Source organism: Schistocerca piceifrons, chromosome 1, assembly GCF_021461385.2.
Source record: "Schistocerca piceifrons isolate TAMUIC-IGC-003096 chromosome 1, iqSchPice1.1, whole genome shotgun sequence".
Taxonomy (NCBI): domain Eukaryota; kingdom Metazoa; phylum Arthropoda; class Insecta; order Orthoptera; family Acrididae; genus Schistocerca; species Schistocerca piceifrons.
Window position 1 is genome coordinate 760980913 of NC_060138.1, and position 23288 is coordinate 761004200.

Here is a 23288-nt window from a genome sequence, read left to right on the forward strand (position 1 = left end):
CAGACAGACAGTCACACTCAGACGTCATACTGCTTTTCACTCTCCATTTACGTTTACATATCTCTGTCTCCTGACTAACAATTTTATAGTTGTCTGACAATGCCGGTGAATTGAACAAGTTAGTTAGTAACGTATTCCATAGATTACTTGAGCGATTCTTTCATCAAAATGATGTGGAATGAGTCAGTTAACAGAATAAGTATACATGATTAGTGGTAACATTAATGAACAGTTATTTGTAGTCCTGCTCATATAACTACTTTTTTTTCTTACTGACTACCAGTTTTTAAGCAGAAACTCATGAATGAAATAGAAGGAACTGCCCAGGAGAAATTATTTGAAATTATATTTAACTCTTGCTTTGCTACCTGTCAGCCATTGCATGTTATGGGCAAATGATCAAACATTTTTGTTGCTGGGTATTGAACTCCTCTCTGAGCTACTGCCAGCTTTAACAATGGACAATAAATGGCACTTTTTTCCCTCTCGTGTTGTAGGTATGGACATCAGTGATCTTCTAAAATTGTACTGGAGGATTTACGGCGAAATTCCTTTGCGAGCACAGGTATTGTGATGGTGCGGTAATACATCTAACTCCTTGAATCGGTGTCTGCATGACGACTGTGGGCGAACACAGCATTTGTGATTGTTGATCATTTTTCATTCCTTCCTAAGCGACAAGTTACTTCAGGAAAGTATTCTATAAGACATTACTGAATACAAATATGCAAAATATATTAGTAGGTTGACTCGTTTGTTCTGAAGGCTAAAAATTATACGAAGAGCAAAATAAGTTAACCGTTTGAGCAACTCAATAATATGCTTCTTCCAGTTCAAGTTTTCGTCAGTATGTGCACTCAAAAATTCGGAGCAATTTACCTCTGTGCTGACTCCTGTTCATGTGCTATATCAAATGGTATAACTCTGTTTGTTGTACAGAATTGAATGTAACGTGGTTCTCAAAATTAAGGGATGGTCCATTTGCAGAGAACCATTTAATTATTCTTCGACAAACATAATTAACATTCTCTCCTGTTGCTTTCTCTCTAATAGGATTTCTTATAAGAGTAGTATCGGCTGCAGAAAGTACTATTCCTGCTTGATGGATGTTCACTGGAAGCTCATTCACATATATAAGAAATAAGAGCTGTACCAAAATTGCACCTCGCGGGTCTCCTTTCGTGCGTTCTCCACAGTCACTAAAATTTTCTCTTCTTTCAACATTGTTTTACTTATTAAGTGCAACTCTCTCCATTCTGTTTGTTTACTATGATTCAAACCAGCTGTATGTTCCAGAAAACTTAAATGTTTCTAAGAGAACAACATAATCTGCGTAACCAAACGTCTTGGAAAAATTATGACCGCGCGGGGTAACCACGCGGTCTCGGGCGTCTTTAACGGTCCGCGCGACTCCCTCCGTCGGACGTTCAAGTCCTCCCTCGGGCACTGATGTGTGTGTTGTCCTTAGTGTAAGTTAATTGAACTGAGATTAAGTAGTGTGTATGTTTAGAGACCGATGACCTCAAGAGTTTGGTCCCATAAGATCTTACCACAAATTTCCAAAATTTCCAACTGGCGATATTTGAATATTTAAAGTTTGTAATATTTTATAAGTGAATATATAAAAAACATTCTCAGTCACGTAACCCTCCTGTAATCGAAACTATGACGTCATATGAAATTTTTTTATGGTCAAATGCCAGGATAGTCTTGTGTACATTACCATTTTAATAATTTGGACGTCGTTGAGGAAATTGTGCCATAATTATTTTAGTCTTTCTTGTCACCTTTCTTATGAAGTTTATTAACAAATGCGTATTTGAACCTGTCTGGAAAAATTCCTTGAGCCAGTGATACATTGCATACATCACCATGAAAATTCCATCAACCCCACATGTCCTTTCGTTTTCTTTTTTTTTTTTAATTTACAGTTTTTGTAACTGTATTTCAGTGAAGGGTGTTGATGCTACTTCTACGTGCTTATAATTCTGTAGAATGACATTTTTAATATATTCTCTTACGTCATCAACTGAACCTTTTATTCCTAAATTTTCTAGTATTTCTTCTAAATGATTGTCAAATGTACTTGCAATTGTGAATTAACAATTAATAAAAATTGAAAACAAATTTCTTATCTCGATTGCAAATCACACAATCATAGGACGGGTTTAGATTGTGCTAACAGTCGTAACTTTCGTTACTGTATGCAACTCGTCAATCTCATACTGGGTCGGTCAAGTAGTACTAAGTCATCTCGCGACTCAGTACTTGATTTTACAGCAACAAACCTCGAGTTACACATGCTAACGATAGTTTTACGATTTGAAGACGATTGCAAACACATCCGAAACCAATCACATTATTGTATAAGTTCGCGACCTAGACAAATAAAAAAAGTTGTAGTAAAAATTGTTGTGTTGTTGTGGTCTTCAGTCCTGAGACTGGTTTGATGCAGCTCTCCATGCTACTCTATCCTGTGCAAGCTTTTTCATCTCCCAGTACCTACTGCAACCTACATCCTTCTAAATCTGCTTAGTGTATTCATCTCTTGGTCTCCCTCTACGATTTTTACTCTCCACGCTGCCCTCCAATACTAAATTGGTGATCCCTTGATGCCTCAGAACATGTCCTACCAACCGATCCCTTCTTCTGGTCAAGTTGTGCCACAAACTTCTCTTCTCCCCAATCCTATTCAATACTTCCTCATTAGTTATGTGATCTACCCATCTAATCTTCAGCATTCTTCTGTAGCACCACATTTCGAAAGCTTCTATTCTCTTCTTGTCCAAACTATTTATCGTCCATGTTTCACTTCCATACATGGCTACACTCCATACGAATACTTTCAGAAATGACTTCCTGACACTTAAATCAATACTCGATGTTAACAAATTTCTCTTCTTCAGAAACGCTTTCCTTGCCATTGCCAGCCTACATTTTATATCCTCTCTACTTCGACCATCATCAGTTATTTTGCTCCCCAAATAGCAAAACTCCTTTACTACTTTAAGTGCCTCATTTCCTAATCTAATTCCATCAGCATCACCCGACTTAATTAGACTACATTCCATTATCCTTGTTTTGCTTTTGTTGATGTTCATCTTATATCCTCCTTTCAAGACACTGTCCATTCCGTTCAACTGCTCTTCCAAGTCCTTTGCTGTCTCTGACAGAATTACAATGTCATCGGCGAACCTCAAAGTTTTTATTTCTTCTCCATGAATTTTAATACCTACTCCTAATTTTTCTTTTGTTTCCTTTACTGCTTGCTCAATATACAGATTGAACAACATCGGGGAGAGGCTACAACCCTGTCTTACTCCCTTCCCAACCACTGCTTCCCTTTCATGTCCCTCGACTCTTATAACTGCCATCTGCTTTCTGTACAAATTGTAAATAGCTTTTCGCTCCCTGTATTTTACCCCTGCCACCTTTAGAATTTGAAAGAGAGTATTCCAGTCAACATTGTCAAAAGCTTTCTCTAAGTCTACAAATGCTAGAAACGTAGGTTTGCCTTTCCTTAATCTTTCTTCTAAGATAAGTCGTAAGGTCAGTATTGCCTCATGTGTTCCAGTGTTTCTACGGAATCCAAACTGATCTTCCCCGAGGTTGGCTTCTACTAGTTTTTCCATTCGTCTGTAAAGAATTCGTGTTAGTATTTTGCAGCTGTGACTTATTAAGCTGATAGTTCGGTAATTTTCACATCTGTCAACACCTGCTTTCTTTGGGATTGGAATTATTATATTCTTCTTGAAGTCTGAGGGTATTTCGCCTGTTTCATACATCTTGCTCACCAGATGGTAGAGTTTTGTCAGGACTGGCTCTCCCACGGCCGTCAGTAGTTCCAATGGAATATTGTCTACTCCGGGGGTCTTGTTTCGACTCAGGTCTTTCAGTGCTCTGTCAAACTCTTCACGCAGTATCATATCTCCCATTTCATCTTCATCTACATCCTCTTCCATTTCCATAATATTGTCCTGAAGTACATCGCCCTTGTATAGACCCTCTATATACTCCTTCCACCTTTCTGCTTTCCCTTCTTTGCTTAGAACTGGGTTTCCATCTGAGCTCTTGATATTCATACAAGTCGTTCTCTTATCTCCAAAGGTCTCTTTAATTTTCCTGTAGGCGGTATCTATCTTACCCCTAGTGAGATAGGCCTCTACATTCTTACATTTGTCCTCTAGCCATCCCTGCTTAGCCATTTTGCACTTCCTGACGATCTCATTTTTGAGACGTTTGTATTCCTTTTTGCCTGTTTCACTTACTGCATTTTTATATTTTCTCCTTTCATCAATTAAATTCAATATTTCTTCTGTTACCCAAGGATTTCTACTAGCCCTCGTCTTTTTACCTACTTGATCCTCTGCTGCCTTCACTACTTCATCCCTCAAAGCTACCCATTCTTCTTCTACTGTATTTATTTCCCCCATTCCTGTCAATTGCTCCCTTATGCTCTCCCTGAATCTCTGTACAACCTCTGGTTCTTTTAGTTTATCCAGGTCCCATCTCCTTAAATTCCCACCTTTTTGCAGTTTCTTCAGTTTTAATCTACAGGTCATAACCAATAGATTGTGGTCAGAGTCCACATCTGCCCCTGGAAATGTCTTACAATTTAAAACCTGGTTCCTAAATCTCTGTCTTACCATTATATAATCTATCTGATACCTTTTAGTATCTCCAGGGTTCTTCCATGTATACAACCTTCTTTCATGATTCTTAAACCAAGTGTTAGTTATGATTATGTTGTGCTCTGTGCAAAATTCGACCAGGCGGCTTCCTCTTTCATTTCTGTCTCCCAATCCATATTCACCTACTATGTTTCCTTCTCTCCCTTTTCCTACACTTGAATTCCAGTCACCCATGACTATTAAATTTTCGTCTCCCTTCACAATCTGAATAATTTCTTTTATTTCATCATACATTTCTTCAATTTCTTTGTCATCTGCAGAGCTAGTTGGCATATAAACTTGTACTACTGTAGTAGGCGTGGGCTTCGTGTCTATCTTGGCCACAATAATGCGCTCACTATGCTGTTTGTAGTAGCTTACCCGCTTTCCTATTTTCCTATTCATTATTAAACCTACTCCTGCATTACCCCTATTTGATTTTGTGTTTATAACCCTGTAGTCACCTGACCAGAAGTCTTGTTCCTCCTGCCACCGAACTTCACTAATTCCCACTATATCTAACTTCAACCTATCCATTTCCCTTTTTAAATTTTCTAACCTACCTGCCCGATTAAGGGATCTGACATTCCACGCTCCGATCCGTAGAACGCCAGTTTTCTTTCTCCTGATAACGACGTCCTCTTGAGTAGTCCCCGCCCGGAGATCCGAATGGGGGACTATTTTACCTCCGGAATATTTTACCCAAGAGGACGCTATCATCATGTAATCATACAGTAAAGCTGCATGCCCTCGGGAAGAATTACGGCTGTAGTTTCCCCTTGCTTTCAGCCGTTCGCAGTACCAGCACAGCAAGGCCGTTTTGGTTATTGTTACAAGGCCAGATCAGTCAATCATCCAGACTGTTGCCCTTGCAACTACTGAAAAGGCTGCTGCCCCTCTTCAGGAACCACACGTTTGTCTGGCCTCTCAACAGATACCCCTCCGTTGTGGTTGCACCTACGGTACGGCTATCTGTATCGCTGAGGCACGCAAGCCTCCCCACCAACGGCAAGGTCCATGGTTCATGGGGGGTGCCCTAAGATCGCTATTCCACGTACTCGTCCATGTCAAGTTTAACAAAAATTACAAACTGATTTATGTGAAGTATAATACTACTGAGAAATGTGAATAATCGTGTACGGTGGAACAACAGTAATAAATATAGTTAATGGTTTGCCAGAAATGTGAATATACGTAACATCGTCATTATATCGCGAGTGCAGATAGGCTATCGTCAATTTTCGCTGCCCATTTTCATCTTGTTCCTGCTCAGACGGTGTCCTTCCTCGACGCCTATGGCCGCAATTATCATTAGGGCGCCTTAATTCCGTATTCTAGTATGGCGTCCTCTTTACCTTCTCCCTAGGAGAGCGTTTTCGGATACTACTCAAATGGTTCAAATGGCTCTGAGCACTATGGGACTTAACATCCATGGTCATCAGTCCCCTAGAACTTAGAACTACTTAAACCTAACTAACCTAAGGATATCACACAACACCCAGCCATCACGAGGCAGAGAAAATCCCTGACCCCGCCGGGAATCGAACCCGGGAACCCCGGCGTGGGAAGCGAGAACGCTACCGCACGACCACGAGATGCGGGCGGATACTACTCGTTATCAGTTCCTTCTAGATGGCCCAGAACACAATAATGGGACTGTAAAAAAGCCACTGCAGAAACAGTGTGGTGTAGAAGACGCACCAGTGAGGACGCGATGGCTTCTGCACTATAAACTAATGTTGGCAGCTGTTTAATGTTGACTGGCTGTGCGATGACACTACTCCTTGCTGCCGTGTCTTTACGTTCCTCGATGAGGATGTTCTGCCGGCGAAATGGAGCACAATTTGGTCAGACTTCGTGTAAGATGGAGTCTTACATATCGTACTTACTACAGAGCTACACTATTGGAGGGACAGTATCAGAAGTAATGTTTCAGGGTATTCCAGGTGAGAAAAGTACGTGCATGGAGTATGCGATTCGGGAAAATGTTGAGCTGTTAGTCAACTGTCTCGAATGCTATTTCTTTGCCCTTATTGTTTTGAGTCTTGTGTTCGGTCTTGTCACTTCATTTCCGTGAATAAGATACAGAAAAGTAACTCAATAATCTTCGCTTATTTCCCATTGTGTTTGTTGTCGACTATATTCTGTATTCTTCTTTCCGCTTCTATTACACCCAACTTCATTCTTTGTACTATAACTTTCTATTTCTTCAAAAAGTTTTCCATGTGTTTCGAGTACATTCGTTTCAGTATCTGAAGAAGGATCATCAAAGTTACGGCTAAGTCAGAAGGTTACTCCATTAACTTGATGAAACTTAGTCAATGTGTGAGACTTCTTCCACGGCATAAATAAAACAAAACAGTTCTAGACAAGGAATTTATCTTTCATCATACAACATGTTTTTAATCACAAAAATAAATTTGTCCGTTTAGCACAATTAAACTAAATATGTATTGTGATTTCACCGAGTTATAGCGCAAAACATAAGGTGGCGTGTGGCGTCGTTTGTGGTGATAAACGCTCGAGCACTGCAGTAAGTACGTACAATTTTCCTCTTGAAGCGGTTCTTTGTGGTGAAAAGTTGAGAGAGAAGGATGGCGAGAAGCAACATCTTGTGAAACTTGCCAATGTCAAGTATCTCCTGAGTTTTCCAGTAAATTATACACTGAAGTGCCAAAAAACTGGTATAGGCATGCGTATCCAAAAAACAGGGATATGTAAACAGGCGGAATACGGCGTTGCCTTCGGCAACAACAAGTGTCTGGCACAGTTTTTAGAACGGTTACTACTACTACAATGGCAGGTTATCAAGATTTAAGTGAGTTTGAAAGTGGTGTTATGGTCGTGCACGAGCGATGGGACACAGTACCTCCGAGGTGGCGATGAAGTGGAGATTTCCAGTACGACCATTTCACGAGCATACCGTGAGTATCAGGAATCCGGAAAAACATAAAATCTCCGACGTCGCTGCGTCCGGAAAAAGATCCTGCAAGAACGGAACCAACGACGACTGAAGAGAATCGTTGAACTTGACAGAAGTGAAACCCTTCCGCAAATTGCTACCTATTTCAATTCTGGGTCATCAACAAGTGTCAGCGTCCGAAACATTCAAAGAAACATCATCGATACGATCTTTCGGCGGAACCCTTGACGACTGCACGACACAAAGCTTTACGCCTCACCTGACATTTGACTGTTGATGACTGGAAACATGTTCCCTGGTCGGAGGAGCCTCGTTTCAAATTGCATCGAGCGGTTGGATGTGTATGGGTATGGAGACAACCACATGAATCCATGGACCCTGCATGTCAGCAGGGAACTGTTCAAGCTGGTGGAGGCTCTGTAATGGTGTGGGGCGTGCGCAGTTGGAGTGATAGGGGATCACTGATACGTCTCTGGCAGGTGACACGTACGTAAGCATCCTGTCTGATCACCTGCACCCATTCATGTCCATTTTGCATTCCGATGAACTTGGGCAATTGCAGCAGGATAGTGCGACACCCCACACGTCCTGAGTTGCTACAGAGTGGCTCCAGGAACACTCTTCTGACTTGAAACACTTCCGCTTGCCCACCAAACTCCCCAGACATAAACATTATTGAGAATATCTGGAATGCCACGCAACGTGCTGCTCAGTAGAGATATCCACCTCCTCGTACTCTTACGGATTTATGTACAACCCTGCGGGATTCGTGGTGTGAGTTCGCTTCAGCACTACTTCATACATTAGTCGAGCCCATGCCACGTCGTGTTGCGGCACTTCTGCGTGTTCACGGGGGCCCTACACGAAATTATGCATGTGTACCAGTTTCTTAGGCTCTTCTGTGTATTATAAGGGACGCTCAAATGAAAAAGAAGCAGATGGAATGAAGTAAGTAAACTGCTTATTACTTCAAAAGTAATCGCCATACTTGTTAATATATTTATCCCATTGTGAGATAAGACAGTCAATGCCTTCGTGGGAAAATGTCAATGACTTCGTGGAAACATGTTTGCCGAGGGTTTTACTCAGGCGTGCACGTCCGAAGCAAATCGACGGCTGCGAAAACGTGGAAACCGCATGGGGAGAGATCGGGAATGCATGAGGGATGTGTAGGGGCCCTCCATCGAAACTTATGCTGCGTAATAGAAACAACCTGTCAAAAAGACGCCCGCCGACACATTGCCAGGGTTGTTTCCAGCAGTACGCTGCAGAAGCTTCGGTGGGAAGCCCCTACACATCCTCGTAAATGCACCCGCACGTTTATCCCTGTTGGTGCGTGACAGTAGCCCAAAAAACGGTCACTGTGCTACTTCATCCTCCGTACTCTCCAGACCTCGCCCCTGAGGACTTTTTATTATTATTTCTGAAGCTGAAAACCACGTTGAATGGACGAAGATTTGCAAAGACAGACGAGATAAATGAAAATTCGCAGACGGCGCTGCGCGCGATCCAGCAAGAGGCGTACGAAAATTGATTCCGAAAGTGGAAACGGCGTTTGGAACGGTGTATCAACTGTGGAGGAGAGGATTTCGAAGGAGACGATGCACCATAAGAAAACGGCAAGCTCAGAAAAATTTTGTGGGCAAACTTCATGAATTTTTTGAACTGACCTCGTACAGTCTCGACCTCTCTCCATGGGAATTCAACATTTTTAGAGTGTTGGAGGAAGATATTCGTGGCCGTCGACTTGTTTCACAATGTGATAAATGTATTAACATTTATGCCGATTACTTTTGAAATAGTAAACATTTTACTTATTTATTTCCATCTATCTCTCTCATTTGACAGCCCCATTAGTTAACGACCTGGATGAGCGAGCTTTAAATTTTCAATGTGACAGTTCTCGCAGCCAATTAGTTTTCATCGATTGTGACGACATACGCGTCTCTTACTGGCTGAGACGGAAAGTAGTGAAGCTACTCCCTAAACTATTTTTCAAACATCACAGTAATTTGAAAATCGTATAAAATAATCTTAAATTTCTCTCGTACTAGGAGTGTAAATTTGGCTTAAACTGTTGGTAATGGTCTGGCAGTATGCGAAATATTTTACGCGAGGAGTGGGTTGCCTTGCCTTACCAAAACTTTGTGAAGCGTTGCGGTGTAGTTCAAAAATTTTCCGCTGAATTCCGGGTGGCGGAACACACACATTACCTGTCAGAAGATGACGGATGAGGGCCAAGGGATATCAGTCTCTGCCACGAAAATGTAATCCTTGCTACCAATCACCGTACAGACCGGAACACATATAGGTTTACACGTGTGGACGTGGTGATACGGCTGTTTTTTGTGATTACTTGATACTACCCACTTGTAATGTACTGATGAGCTGAAACGCACGAATACAGTTATAATTGTCATAATATTTCATCTAGCGAACATTTAATGTAATGGAAAGCTGTTGCTGTGCTTTTATTAGTTGTGACATGACCGCAACGTTGGTGTAGTTGGTGTAGTGCAAATTTCATCCTATGCGCCCATCTCGATTGTACTGCTCTGTTATCCTATATTCTGATCAGATATTCTGCAAGTGATTTGTTCATTTTCCGAAAGTCTTTTTTAATTTTCCTATTAGAGACATAAAAAAGTCACTGGAGGTGCATGAGTGAGGTAGAGACTCATTTCACAAACGAAAAAAATCCCATGCTTTGTTGATATGTGACAGTTATTCTAGGACGAAATTAAGTACATTCGTTTATAGAGTTATTGTTGATTGCGTTATTTAATGCGCCAATTCAATGTAAAATATTGTTGCTAAGCGATACTTCTAGAACGCTGTTATTGTAGGTTTGCTTTTGCTACGTGCAGGAGTTTCTACAACAAATTCGATATTACATGAATCTTCAAAAACGCGGAAACGACACGAGAGTTTCAAGTAAACTGATTGCCTTGGAAACAACGACTAAATGTTTAATATTCTGGTAAACTAATGCAACATTCTATTAACTAGACCCACCAATCACTACTGTTTACCGAGAACATGCATGACACAAACCAGCTATGGCTTTTCGTGAATATTTAAATTTAATCATAACACCTTGTCAAGAAAAATTTCACGTAAAAATTGAAACTATGATGAAGCGACCAATTAATATACCTTATAAATAAAAGCAAAAAGTGATTGTCGGCTTTGGAAAGCCCAGTAACGACAGCCTCAATCAATCCCAACCAAACGTTAACCTTGCAGCTGTCTCATCGATACTCCATGGCGTCATAAGTATATTCGCAACTACGAGTCATTTATTGCATATTTAAAAACCTGCTGCCTGATGTTTTAAAAAGCAGGTCGTACACTTTACAATTTTACATCGTATAGTACATTTTTCGACATTACTAGCAAAATGTGTTTTGGGCAATAAAATCAAGAGCACTATTTATGAGTTACAAATAAAATTAAATTATGTTTAGGAAACTGACTGTTAAAATATTAGATGTTAGTAACTTAGAAGAAAATAAGAGAAATATTAGAAATAGACGATCCTTGGATTTTCTTTTAGTGTTAAAACTAAATACAACTTATAAATTATGGTTGGTGTTGTCGTTGGTCCAGATGGGAGGGCGATCCTCTAGAATCCGAATACAGTTGATTATACCAAAATATTAATCTTTCTAGCTGAGAGAGAAGTCTTTCATGTTCGTCAACGTTTTCTCTTTCACCATAACTGCGCCCAAATAAATAGCCTCAAGACTAGGAACTGCGGGAAATGTGAATAATTTAAGATGTAACCTGGTTTCTATTAGCATATCCGTTGTCGAGAACTGAAGTGTTTTACAATGAAATATGCGCGTTTATTCAGGGTGTTTGTAAATGCGATACCATTCCTATGTGTGAACAAAGCAAATCAAATAACGGTGATGTGTCTCTTACTGGACGAGGTCACTGCGCTGCGCTCTCTCCTCCCCTCTTCCCTTCCTGTTTCCCCCCGTTAACTCATGTGTGTGTGTGTGTGTGTGTGTGTGCTTGTGTGTGTGGGTGGGTGTGTATGCTTGTGTGTGTGTGTGAGGCGACCCGATGTCGTAGCGTGACTGCAATAAGGAAAGAGTTGTCAGAGAGGAAATAACTAACGCCCCGCAGAACTATGTGTCCAGGGACTGTGACGCTCGTGGATCTGATACTGTTTTCAAGCGTAATTCAATTTACTTACGAAATCCAAACACCGTAAGCGGAGCACGGCTCATTAACGTTAAGATGAAAGCAGTATATCTGAAAGTATACAGATGAACGAGATTTTTCACCTGAAGGGTGATAATCGAGAACAACTGGATATTTATTAATAAAGAAACAACTAATAAATGAAAATAAAACAACATAAAATTAAAGAAGAACCATTATGAAATAACATGTATAGATGGTGGGGGACATTTCTATGGTCTACAGTATAATAAGAGACGAAATCTTTTCCGGCACCCAGTACATATTTTGATCATTCAGTAAGTTGCATTTGATGTTGTCCGACCAGCTAGGCACTTTCAAAAGCAAGAAGGAGAAGACGAAGAAAGTCTTACGTATTAAGTTGAGGGACGGAAGATACCGAAACAGGTCGCAGAATGCAATTGCTTGATGAAATATCAGCATAACGTAAAAAAGTTTTCTAACCGACCTAACTATTTACACGTAAAGAGTGATGATGCAGGATGTAATCACGGTGTTTACTTACTAAGCCTACATGTCACGCGCCCTCAAACGGATGAAAGGTAACAGTTCAAAGTAGGAACTGCAGACATAGATGCTAAGTCATGAAACACATGATTAAACACGAGAGTTTCGTACTCCTCTATATTGCCCAAACGACAGGGACTGTGCAGAATCGGATCAGTAACGTATCCAGTGAAGAACATTACGTGGTCTATAAGATAATAAGAGAAAAGTTTTTTTCCAGTGATATGGAACATGAGATGAAATGGCGCGTTGTAAACAGCAGTTTCAGCCATGTTACACGGAAGCGCGATGCCCGTCACGACCTCTCTCATATGATCATCCAGCTCTGGCAGACTACTGGTTGAATATTTACCTCGTCTGTTCTCGCTAGGATGCTAGGAAAAAAAAATTAAAGAAGGCTTATGTAGGAGTTTATGAGATTAAAGTGTCCATTCGGGAATAACCATAGTATAGCAGACAGCTGTAGAAACAGAAGAGAAGAAATCTGAATATCATTTAAGTAGGATATGTAAATTACAAAGCAGAAAACAATGTCGGGGTCACATTGTTATTATTCCTGATTAGGAAACTAAAATGAATGGGTAAATAATAAAAAGAAAGTAATTTCTATCTCTTATATGGAGCTCACATCGCATATTTTAACTTTCTACTGTTACTGGACGCCCTGCTATTATAGATGTTTCTCTATAAATCCCTACACCACACGAGCCAAGATAGTTCCTATACAATGAAAACAAATTAGCAAATAGCGAAACAAAACTTAATACTTATATATACCTTCACTGTACGTTCAGAATCTATAAACTGTCTAATGTCGACCTAACCTGAATTTTTGGTTACATGGATATAATCTAAAAGCTTCTGAGACCAACCTTAAAAGTGTTCTCACGCTTATAAAATCAAATTACAATTGTGTTGTTATGGTCTTCTGTCCAGAGCCTGGTTTAATGCATCTCTCCATGCTACTCCTTCCTGTGCAAGCCTCATCACCTCCGAGTGACTTAATGCAATCTACAGCCTTCTGAATCTGCTTCGTACATTCATCCCATGGTCTCCCTCTCCGATTTTTACCCTCTACGCTTCCCTCCAATATTAAACTGGTGATCCCTCGATGCCTCAGAATATGCTACCAACAGATCCCTTCTTCTAGTCAAGTTGTGCCACAAATTCCTCTTCTCCCCAATTCATTAGTTACGTAGTCTACCCATCTAATCTTCAGCATTCTTCTGTAGCACCACATTTCCAAAGCTTCTATTCTCTTCTTGTTTAAACTATTTATCGTCCATGTTTCACTTCCATACATGGCTACACTCCAACAAATACTTTCAGAAACGACTTTCTGACACTTAAATCTATACTCGATGTTAACAAATTTCTTTCTTCAGAAACGCTTTCCTTGCCATAGACAGTCTAGATTTAGTACCCTGTCTACTTCGACAATCGTCAGTTATTTTTCTCCCCAAATAGCAAAACCCATCTACTACTTTAAGTGTGTCATTTCCCAGTCTAATTCCTTCAGCATCATCTGATTTAATGCGACTACATTCCATTATCCTCGTTTTGTTTTGGTTGATGTTCATCTTATATTCTCCTTTCAAGGCACTGTTCATTCCGTTCAACTGGTCTTCCAAGTCGTTTGCTGTCTGTGACAGAATTATGATGTCATCGGCAAACCTCAAAGTTTTTACTTCTTCTCCATGGACTTTAATTCCTATCCGAATTTTTCTTTTGTTTTCTTCACTACTTGGACAATATACAGATTGAATAACATCGAGGATAGGCTACAACCCTGTCTCACTCCTTTCGCAACCACTGCTTCCCTTTCATCCCGCTCGCTTCTTATAACTGCCATCTGGTTTCTGTAAAAATTGTAACTATCCTTTCGCTCCCTGAATTTTACCGCTGCCACCTTCAGAATTTGAAAGAGAGTATTCCAGTCAGCATTAACATACCAAAAACAGCCAAAATAAAGGATGACAAAAAGGGTGAAACAAACCGAAAAGCAACGACGAAGTAAATTCATCAAAAAACATAGTGAAATAATTAGAAAGATGGTTAAGAAGATGAATATGCGATAACTAGTGACGTTCGTGGAAGGTGGAGATAAAAAATAGTAATGCGATATCAGGGAATATGACAAATTCACAGTTGTGTGTTTGTGTTGAATGGGAGAGATGTGATGCTCAAGGTTGGTGAAAAGTAATTATTAAGCGTGTTAGGCAAAGCTGAGACAGGAGGTGATGAGAGTCACACAAGTGTGACAGAATCATTCGTATATTTACTTGTGTAATTTCATGATTCTTCAGTGGAATGATTCCATACTGATGAATTTGAATGAAAACAAAATTGCTATTTAATTTAAGTTTAGAACTATGCAGAGTGTATAAAATCAAGGCAATTACGCCATCGTTTTGCTCCCCAAACAGTAAAATCGCTCACTGTTTTAGTATGCTATTACCGAATCACATGATTTAATTCCACATAAAATTCCTTGTGTTTCATTTGTTTATTTATTTTTTACGGCCATCTTATAACATCTTTTCAAGACATTATGCATTTAATTCAACAGATTTTCCACAATCCTTGTCGTCAATGATAGAATGACAGTGTTAGTGGCAAAATTTCGTTTTGAAAATTTCTCCTTAGTTTCTTTTACTGATGGATCTGTGTCTACACCTGTCCCACTTCTTTTTCAACTATAGCCTCTGTTTTATACCATTCGACTTTTATTTGAACAACATTTTGCTCCCTGTGTATTATTCTTGATAACTTCGTCGTTTAAAGGAGCATTTCCAGTCAACATTTCGAGAAGAATTTTCTAATATTTTCAGTTCTACAAATGACCACTAGGTAAGTGCTGAAAAATGGCATCGTGAACTAGGACGGAAATTCGTAAACATGTCATCAATTACGTATGGCTTCTCATAGGGTTCCAGCTTAGAGGCGGTGCTTTATCTGCAGTTTATTACTCTGACAAATTCTAAGGTCTCTTTGCTTGCAGACTGCAGAATTTTTCTGTTAATTAGCCACAGAGGCAAATATAAAAATAACTGTATAAATAATTTTATAGACATTAAACAATGATCCGTAATCAGTTCGTCGTCTTTAAGCTTGGAAAAGCGTTGTACATCGGTTAAGAAACTTTTGTAATACATGTTTCTGCGAGTTGCGGAACAATGATCAGCTGCCTAACAGGTCTTTTCAAACTCGCTGTGTTCCCTGTTTCGTACGTACATGTAGCGCTGAGTGAAGCGTTGTTGGTTGCTGCATGCCGGCAACTATAATCTCCAACACTGTAATTTACCAGCACCAAAGCCAATTTATTTCTAATAAGTGGTTATCTAGACTGAGAAGATAGGTAGTAAATTTTCAGACTGCAATTACATAATGAATTTAACTGGAAAGAACATACCGAAGAGTTCAATAGAGACCTGCAATTATCTTTGTATCTAATGTGAATGTTGTTAGGTGTACGTCACATACAAAGAGTGACTTTTATTTCAGTATATTATATGCCTTACTATTTTGATGGCACAACAAGCCAACACTGACTGACTTCAAAAATGAATAATAGAAATGGTATATGGAACAAATCTGAGAACATCCTGCTGAATTCCTTTCAAAGAATTGAGAGCGCTGCCTATTCCTTCTCAATGTATTTATTTCTTAATGGGAATGGTCCTATATTAATAACTTTTTTTGAAAACGTGGCTAGGTTTACAGAATCAGTACATGGAATAGTAAAAACTGTATAAAGATACATACTCATCTATGTCGGTGTTCACATTTAAGAAACGAATTTTCAGTTACCAATACTTACAAGAAAAAATAAAATTGTTATTGATGAAGTACATTTTAAAACGCTTCTCGTCATCGGCTTATACTTTTTTCTCCTGCATTTCCATTATTACATCGTAGTTCTGGTATGAAGATGCCTATGATGGCTTAGCAGACCAATCCTTACATGAAACATGCGGCCACATAAGTTACACACAATGGAGGGTGGAGTTTGCATCTCTGACTTTTTCCTTCTCCTGCCTCCGACGTTCCTGCTCAAAATGTAAGTCACGAGCTGAAGTAGTTGCGCGTCAATGTTTACAATCTTCTGCTGCGAGGCACCAATTACTTGGGTCGATGATTAGACTCTTTAGGTTCTTCTTGAATTTGTCTTTATAGCACTTCAGAGGAGTAGCACGGGGCCTTGGACTTACGCTCACTCCGCTATACAAAATCTGTCGAGAAAGTCTGTTGTTCCTCATCTCCTGGACATGTCAAATCCATCTGCGTTGTTGACCAATAACGGTGGCTTCTATATTATATATCTTTTCCTTCTTTTCAAGAACCGTTGTGTTTAGTATGAAATCATCGCATTTGATGTTAACAATTTATCTAAGCTTCTGTTGGTGAAGTGATATAGTTTATTAAGTTAACGACGATTTAGTGTCCAGGTTTCGCAACCACTGAACGAGGTAGAAACAACAACCGCTCGATACACCATCAGTTTGGAACATAGTATCAGAGCTTCATTCAAGAAGACCCGATGTAGGAGATGTCCAAAAGCAACATGTGCGGCGTGCATCCTGTTCTACAAGTCCTTTTCCGATGAGCAGTTACTTCATGATGTATTTCCGGAGGAACCGATATACTTGTTCCAAGGGTGTGTTATAAGTAATGGTATTGAGATCTGGAAAGGAGTTGCAGGAGCTGACTGTGCTAGTTCCTTTGTTTATTGGATGTTGATGACCAAGCCAAATCGTTTATATGCGGTATGCGATAGTGAAACAATTTACAGACAGTTGTGAGCTGGCGCAGCATTGTCGTCAGCATACTGCAGGTCATTTACTTTAGTAAGACTTGTTAACCTGTTAGAGTGCAGTCTGGACTCGTTAAATAGCCCTCCGCCAAATCTATATTTAAGTTCTACTTCTGCATTGTATACGCACGATGTTTCATAAAGCACGGCCGATAGGTAAAGAGGAAACAACGTTGCGCAGGGACACATCCTTGTCTGAGCCCGTTATGAGTACAGAATTTGTCAGTTGTTTCATTCTGGTCTACCACTTACCCAGTCATGTTACCATAGAAAGCTTGAATCAGTTTAACAAAATGTTCAATGGAGCCAAGACGTCTTAGGACCTTAGACATAGCTTCTCTGGGCACTATATCAAAGGCCTTTTTTAGGTCGTCGTGAGACTAGGGCCTCCCGTCTGGTAGACGGTTCGCCGGGTGCAAGTCTTTCGATTTGATGCCATTTCGGCGGCTTGCGTGTCGATGGGGATGAAATGATGATGATTAGGACAACACAACACCCAGCCGGAAATCGAGTCTGGGCCCTTAGGATTGACAGTCTGTCGCGCGGACTTTTCTAGATAAAAGAACACAGACACTAAAGGCTTAAGTTGTTCTCTGCACTTCTCCAGCAGTTTTGCGCAGATCACAACAATAGTTCCTCTGGAAGGGTGAAATCCGCAAGTACAGTCTCGGAAAGAGTCGGAGGCGATTCAACATAATTCTAGCAAAAGCGACGGAGAGCAAGGATATTTCACGGTAGTTACCACATATTCTTCGGTCAATTTTTTAAACATGGTGACAATTATGAAGTTCTTCATTGCTGATATCTTACAGATTTCCCACATTAAAAGAAACAGGGGGAAGAGTCTGATTTTTAAAGGTAAGCCACCTTTTTCAATGATGTATAGGGGGATGCTGTCAGGTCCTAGTGCCTTTCTCGGTTCCATGCTACCTAGAACCTTGCTGAATTCATGAAATATCTGTGAGACAGCTATACAGGCTTTTGCTGGATGTCGTAGGACATGTTCGAGAAAGTCGTCAGCAACTTTAGAACTACGATTTAACAGGGAGCTGAAATGCTCTTTCAAGCGATTCGAGATATCCTGACTGTCAGTGAGGATGGTCGTACTGTCGGCGGCTTTCAGGGTTCCTGATGAGGAACGAACAGACTCAAATATTTCTTTTATTCCAGCATAAAAACTCCGAAAGTCCCTGGTATTTTACAGGTTTAGGAGTTCGTTGACGTTTTGTTGTCACCGGTTGTTCTTGATTGTTCTTATTTCTGTTTTACATTTCTGCTTGAGCTCTTTAAAGTGTTTCTTTTTTTCGACAGAGGTTTGATTTTGAGCAAGAGATGGTTAAGCATTCCGCTTAACACTTACGAGGTTCGTAATCGCTTCATTGCCGTCATCAAACAGGTCATCTTTCTCCTTTGTATCAAAACCAATGACCTCCTCAGCAGTTTTCTTGACGGTGTGTTTTGAAGTGGACCATTTCTGTTCAACATCTGTTGGGTTAACTGGGGTATTGCTAAGTCGATCCAAGAGTGTGTCTTACAAGAGAGAGCGAACGGTTTCGTTCTGCAGGGCGTTGATGTTGAACTTTCTACTGGAAGGATTTGAGGAGTGGGATCGTGGTTTACGAAGGACTAGGATCGTCAGATGGCTAACCAGCAGTTTGTTACCAGTCCAGCAATCATCGATGTTCCGAGCTGTTTTTGTGATCAGGGCGTCTTTCTCGTCACACTGCCGAGTGGTGACGTAGTCAATGGTATGCCAGTGTTTGGGGCGTCTTCCATGTGATCTTATAAGGATTAGGTAAACGGAATTGCATGTTGATGATAAAAAGATCATGCTCAGCACAGAGACCTAGAAGGTTTCCCCAGAAACGATTCTCACTTCCCACACTAGCATTGAAGTCGCCTAGTAACAAGAGTTTATCTTCTGTTGGTATCTTGACGAAAACATTGCTCAGTTTTTGGTAGAGCTGATTCTTCGTATTCTTATCACTGCCTGACGTAGGAGATTAGGCAGCGACGAGGATGGTAAAGGTATCTCCAGCGAAGGGAGTTCAAGAGTCATAATTCTTTCCTTGACAGCAATAGGGGTTAATCGATGTGGTTTCACTATTTTTGTTGTTACTGCAAATTTTTTACCATTGTTGAGTGGATTTCCTGAATTCTTTCCTTTCCAAAAGATGGTGTTCCCTAAGCAAGCCTCACTGATGTATCCTTGGCCTCATAATATGATTTCACTGAAGACAATAACATCTATAGCCAATCTAGCTAGCTCGCCGATAATAGTGGTTGTTCTTCTTTCTGGTCTGTTATCACTCGAGTCCAGAAGAGTCCTGACACGCCATGGTAAAATAGTCATATAAATATTGTTCTTTCTAGATTTTCGTCCGCAAACTAGGAGTGACATTCTGGGTGCAGATTGCTATTCAGCTACAAGTGTGATTACCGGTATTTAGCCCATCTTTACCAGGGTCTTCCTCGTTTATGGTAAGCAGCGGTTATTCTAAATGGCCTGCCCAGTCGCAGATGAACGAACGGATTCCTGAATAGTCAAATGAGTTCTCCGGAAGGCGACAATCACACACCTGTTGCAGCTTCCAGCCTCACCAAAGCCTGCTACCACCATCCTTATCGCATTGCCACTGACCTCAAACGAAAATATCAGGAGAAATCGCCATTTACTTTGCTTAAAGTGAATTTCAACTTGCGAGGAAGTAATTCAGTGACTATGTTTCTCGAACCATTCATCACGGCACATGAGAATGAGGCATGTGATTTCAGACACAAGAACTGCAACTATTTGCTACGAGGTCGAAGACAGTAGAGTAGCAAGTTTACAGCTAGCTCGTCTGGCATGACCTCTTCCTTCTCCGCGACCGTTGTGAATCTCAGGTATGAGATGTGCCTCTTCCGTCCGCTTCGCTGTTGAGTCCCAGATTTCGAGGAAAAATGCTATGGGAAGGGATGCGGAAAGAAATCGGGCGTTGTGACTTACTTTGTCTGGTTTATCCGCTAAGACCTGTCCGGCTTGGGAGGCCCTACAGTAGCTATGCTACCGCCGGCATTGTCCTCAGCATCACATGAACACGCAAACCTCTCCGCCCACATGGAGAGTGTTATGATAAGGCAGTGTCTCCTGGAGAGAACATTTGCTTTTACGATATAATCTAAGGAGACTGTTAAACGAGTAATCTATCCAATATAAGATTATCTTCGATAACAGGCTTAGATATTCTGCGGTTGGTACGCATAATAGACTGTTTTCCTATGTTAAAAATATGGCTCGAATTGTTATTATTCAGAGTGATTATAGCATTCAGATCGCATTAACGGTCAATATTCTCACAAAATATTTCCTGTATCTACGCAATTAAAGCTTAAAAATCATTAAACAATAGAGATTTTGTCACGTGTTGAAACTCTCTGTTGCTGGCTGAAGGTCTGGTGACGTCACACACTAGGAGTAACTACGCTCGTGTTATAGGAAGTTACTATGTTTGTACGTACCTTTTCTTCAAATAGTTTAGCTATTTAGTGATGGAAAAGGCATTTACAACTTTTAAGTAAGAATAGAAAGGAATTTTGTGAACGCTGATAGTGGAAACCTTACGAAAATTGATGGGTTAATGCTCCATTCATTCAGAGTGGCGATATGTGCAAGGATGGAATTTAGTTTCTCTGCTTCCTGCTGCATCATTAAACTCGCTCAAAACTAAGGAAATTTAGACCTTTTGCAAAAGGGTCCGTACCTCTTATCTATATTATTGACCTTTGGTTATGAAATACGATCCAAAGCACAATAAAATTATACCTGGAAAATCTTTGCGCTGATTTCCATAGAGCCGCAGGCTCCAGTACGCGCTCTTTAGCGCTATGGATAGCGTATGTGACTATGGTTAAGAAAAACAGTATTCGAAACCTGGAAGGATCAAAATGTTAGCAAGAACTCATTGTAGCAGTTGTTTCGATTGTGGTATGTATTGTATACAGCTTCACATTAATCTTGGCCGTCCGTTGTGGTCGAGCAGTTCTACGCGCTCCAGTCAGATCCGTGCTGCTGCTACGGTCGCAGGTTCGAATCGTGCCTCGGGCATGGATGTGTGTGGTGTCCTTAGGTTAGTTAGGCTTAAGTAGTTCTAAGTCTAGGGGACTGATAATCTCAGATGTTAAGTCCCATAGTGCTCAGAGCCATTTCAACCACTTGAAACATTAATCTTGGTCTGAGAAATAAACAAGTGAGGATAAATTCATCTGCTTTGTTTACAAGCAATTACCTTTTCTGGAAAGCGTAGCAAGCATTGAAGATATCATCACACTCTCACAGTACAACGAGATGCAGGACGATGAGATTTGTTATACGGAGAGATACACTGAAGCGCCAAAGAAACTGGAATAAGCACGCGTATTCAATTACAGAGATATGTAAACAGGCAGAATATGGCGCTGCGGTCGGCTATGCCTACATAAGACAACAAGTGTCTTTCGCAGTTGTTAGATCGGTTACTGCTGCTACAATGGCAGGTTAACAAGATTTCAGTGAGGTTGAGCGTGGTGTTATAATCGGTGCACGAGCGACGGGACATGGCATCTCCGAGGTAGCGATGAAGAGCGGATTTTCTTGTATCAACATTTCACGAATGTACTGTGAATATCAGGAATCCGTTAAAACATCAAAACTCTGACATCGCTGCGGCCGGAAAAAGATCCTGCAAGAACGGGACCAACGACGGTTGAAGGGAATCGTTCAACGTGACAGAAGTGCAACCCTTCCGCGAATTGCTGCACATTTTTTCAGTGCTGGTCCATCAACAAGTGTCAGCGTGCGAAACATGCACCGAAACATTATCGACAAGGGCTCTCGGAGCCGAAAGCCCACTCGTATATCCTTGATGACAGCACGACAGAAGGCTTTATGCCACGCCACGGCCGTCAACATCTCATTGGACTGTTGATGACTGGAAACATGTTGCCTGGTCGGACGAGTCTCGTTTCAAACTGTGTGGAGTGAATGGACGTGTACGGTTATGGAGACAACCTCATGACTGGATGGACCTTGCATGGCAGCAGGGGTCTGTTCAAACTGGTGGAGGCTCTATAATGGTGTGGGTCGTGCGGAGTTGGAGAGATATGGGACCCCTGACACGTCTAGATACGACTCTGACAAGTGACACGTAACTCAGCATCCTGTCTGATCAACTGCATCCATTAATGCCTATTTTGCATTCCGACGGACTTGGGCAATTCCAGCAGGACGGTGCTACATCCCAAACGTCCAGAATAGCTACAGAGTGGCTCCAGGAACACAAGTTTAAACACTTCCGCTGGCCCCAACAGATATGAACATAATTGAGTATATCCGGGATGGTTTTTTTTTCAACACACATGCCCATGCCCGGGGGAGGCCTCGAACCTCCGACGGAGGGAGCCGCACGGACCATGACAAGGCGCCTAAGATCGCGCGGCTCGGGATGCTGTACAGAAGAGATCTCCACACAGTACTACTCTTATGGATTTATGGGCAGCCTCGCAGGATTCATGCTATTACTTCCCTGCAACACTACTTTAGACATTAGCTAAGTACACGCTACGGCGTGTTATGGCACCTCTTCATGCTAGCGGGGGCCCTACACGATATTAGGCAAGTGTACCAGTTTCTTTGGTTCTTTAGTGTATAAAGCATATACAACAAGCAGGTAACATCAACGTAAGGGCTGCGCTGTTTGTGAGTAGTATAAGTTAACGTCAGTGTCTGAAGCAGACTTAACTACATCTTATGTAAGATCGTGAAACTTCAGAAGTTTAAACTATAAGTAGCACTGCTGGACAGTATTAAAATAAAAACTTTGTTTATAATAAAGTAAAAAATATGTGGTAACATTAACTAGAAAATATCTTTCTAAATGTAACATGTGTGAACAGCTGTTGCAAATGTAAGCGCATGTAAACAGGAAGGAAAAATACAATGATACTCTGTTTCTAATCTGTGTTGAACTTTTTTAATTGTGATTTGTTTGATAAATAAGTTAAAATATTGATGCAGGCTAGATTCGAAACAGTGAGCTATGGAATATCATCTTAGGATATTTGATATGTCCATCGCTCTATCAACCGAGCTGCCTATAACGATAGTTTTTACGAAGAGTTTAATTTCGTCGACTGAAGCAACGGT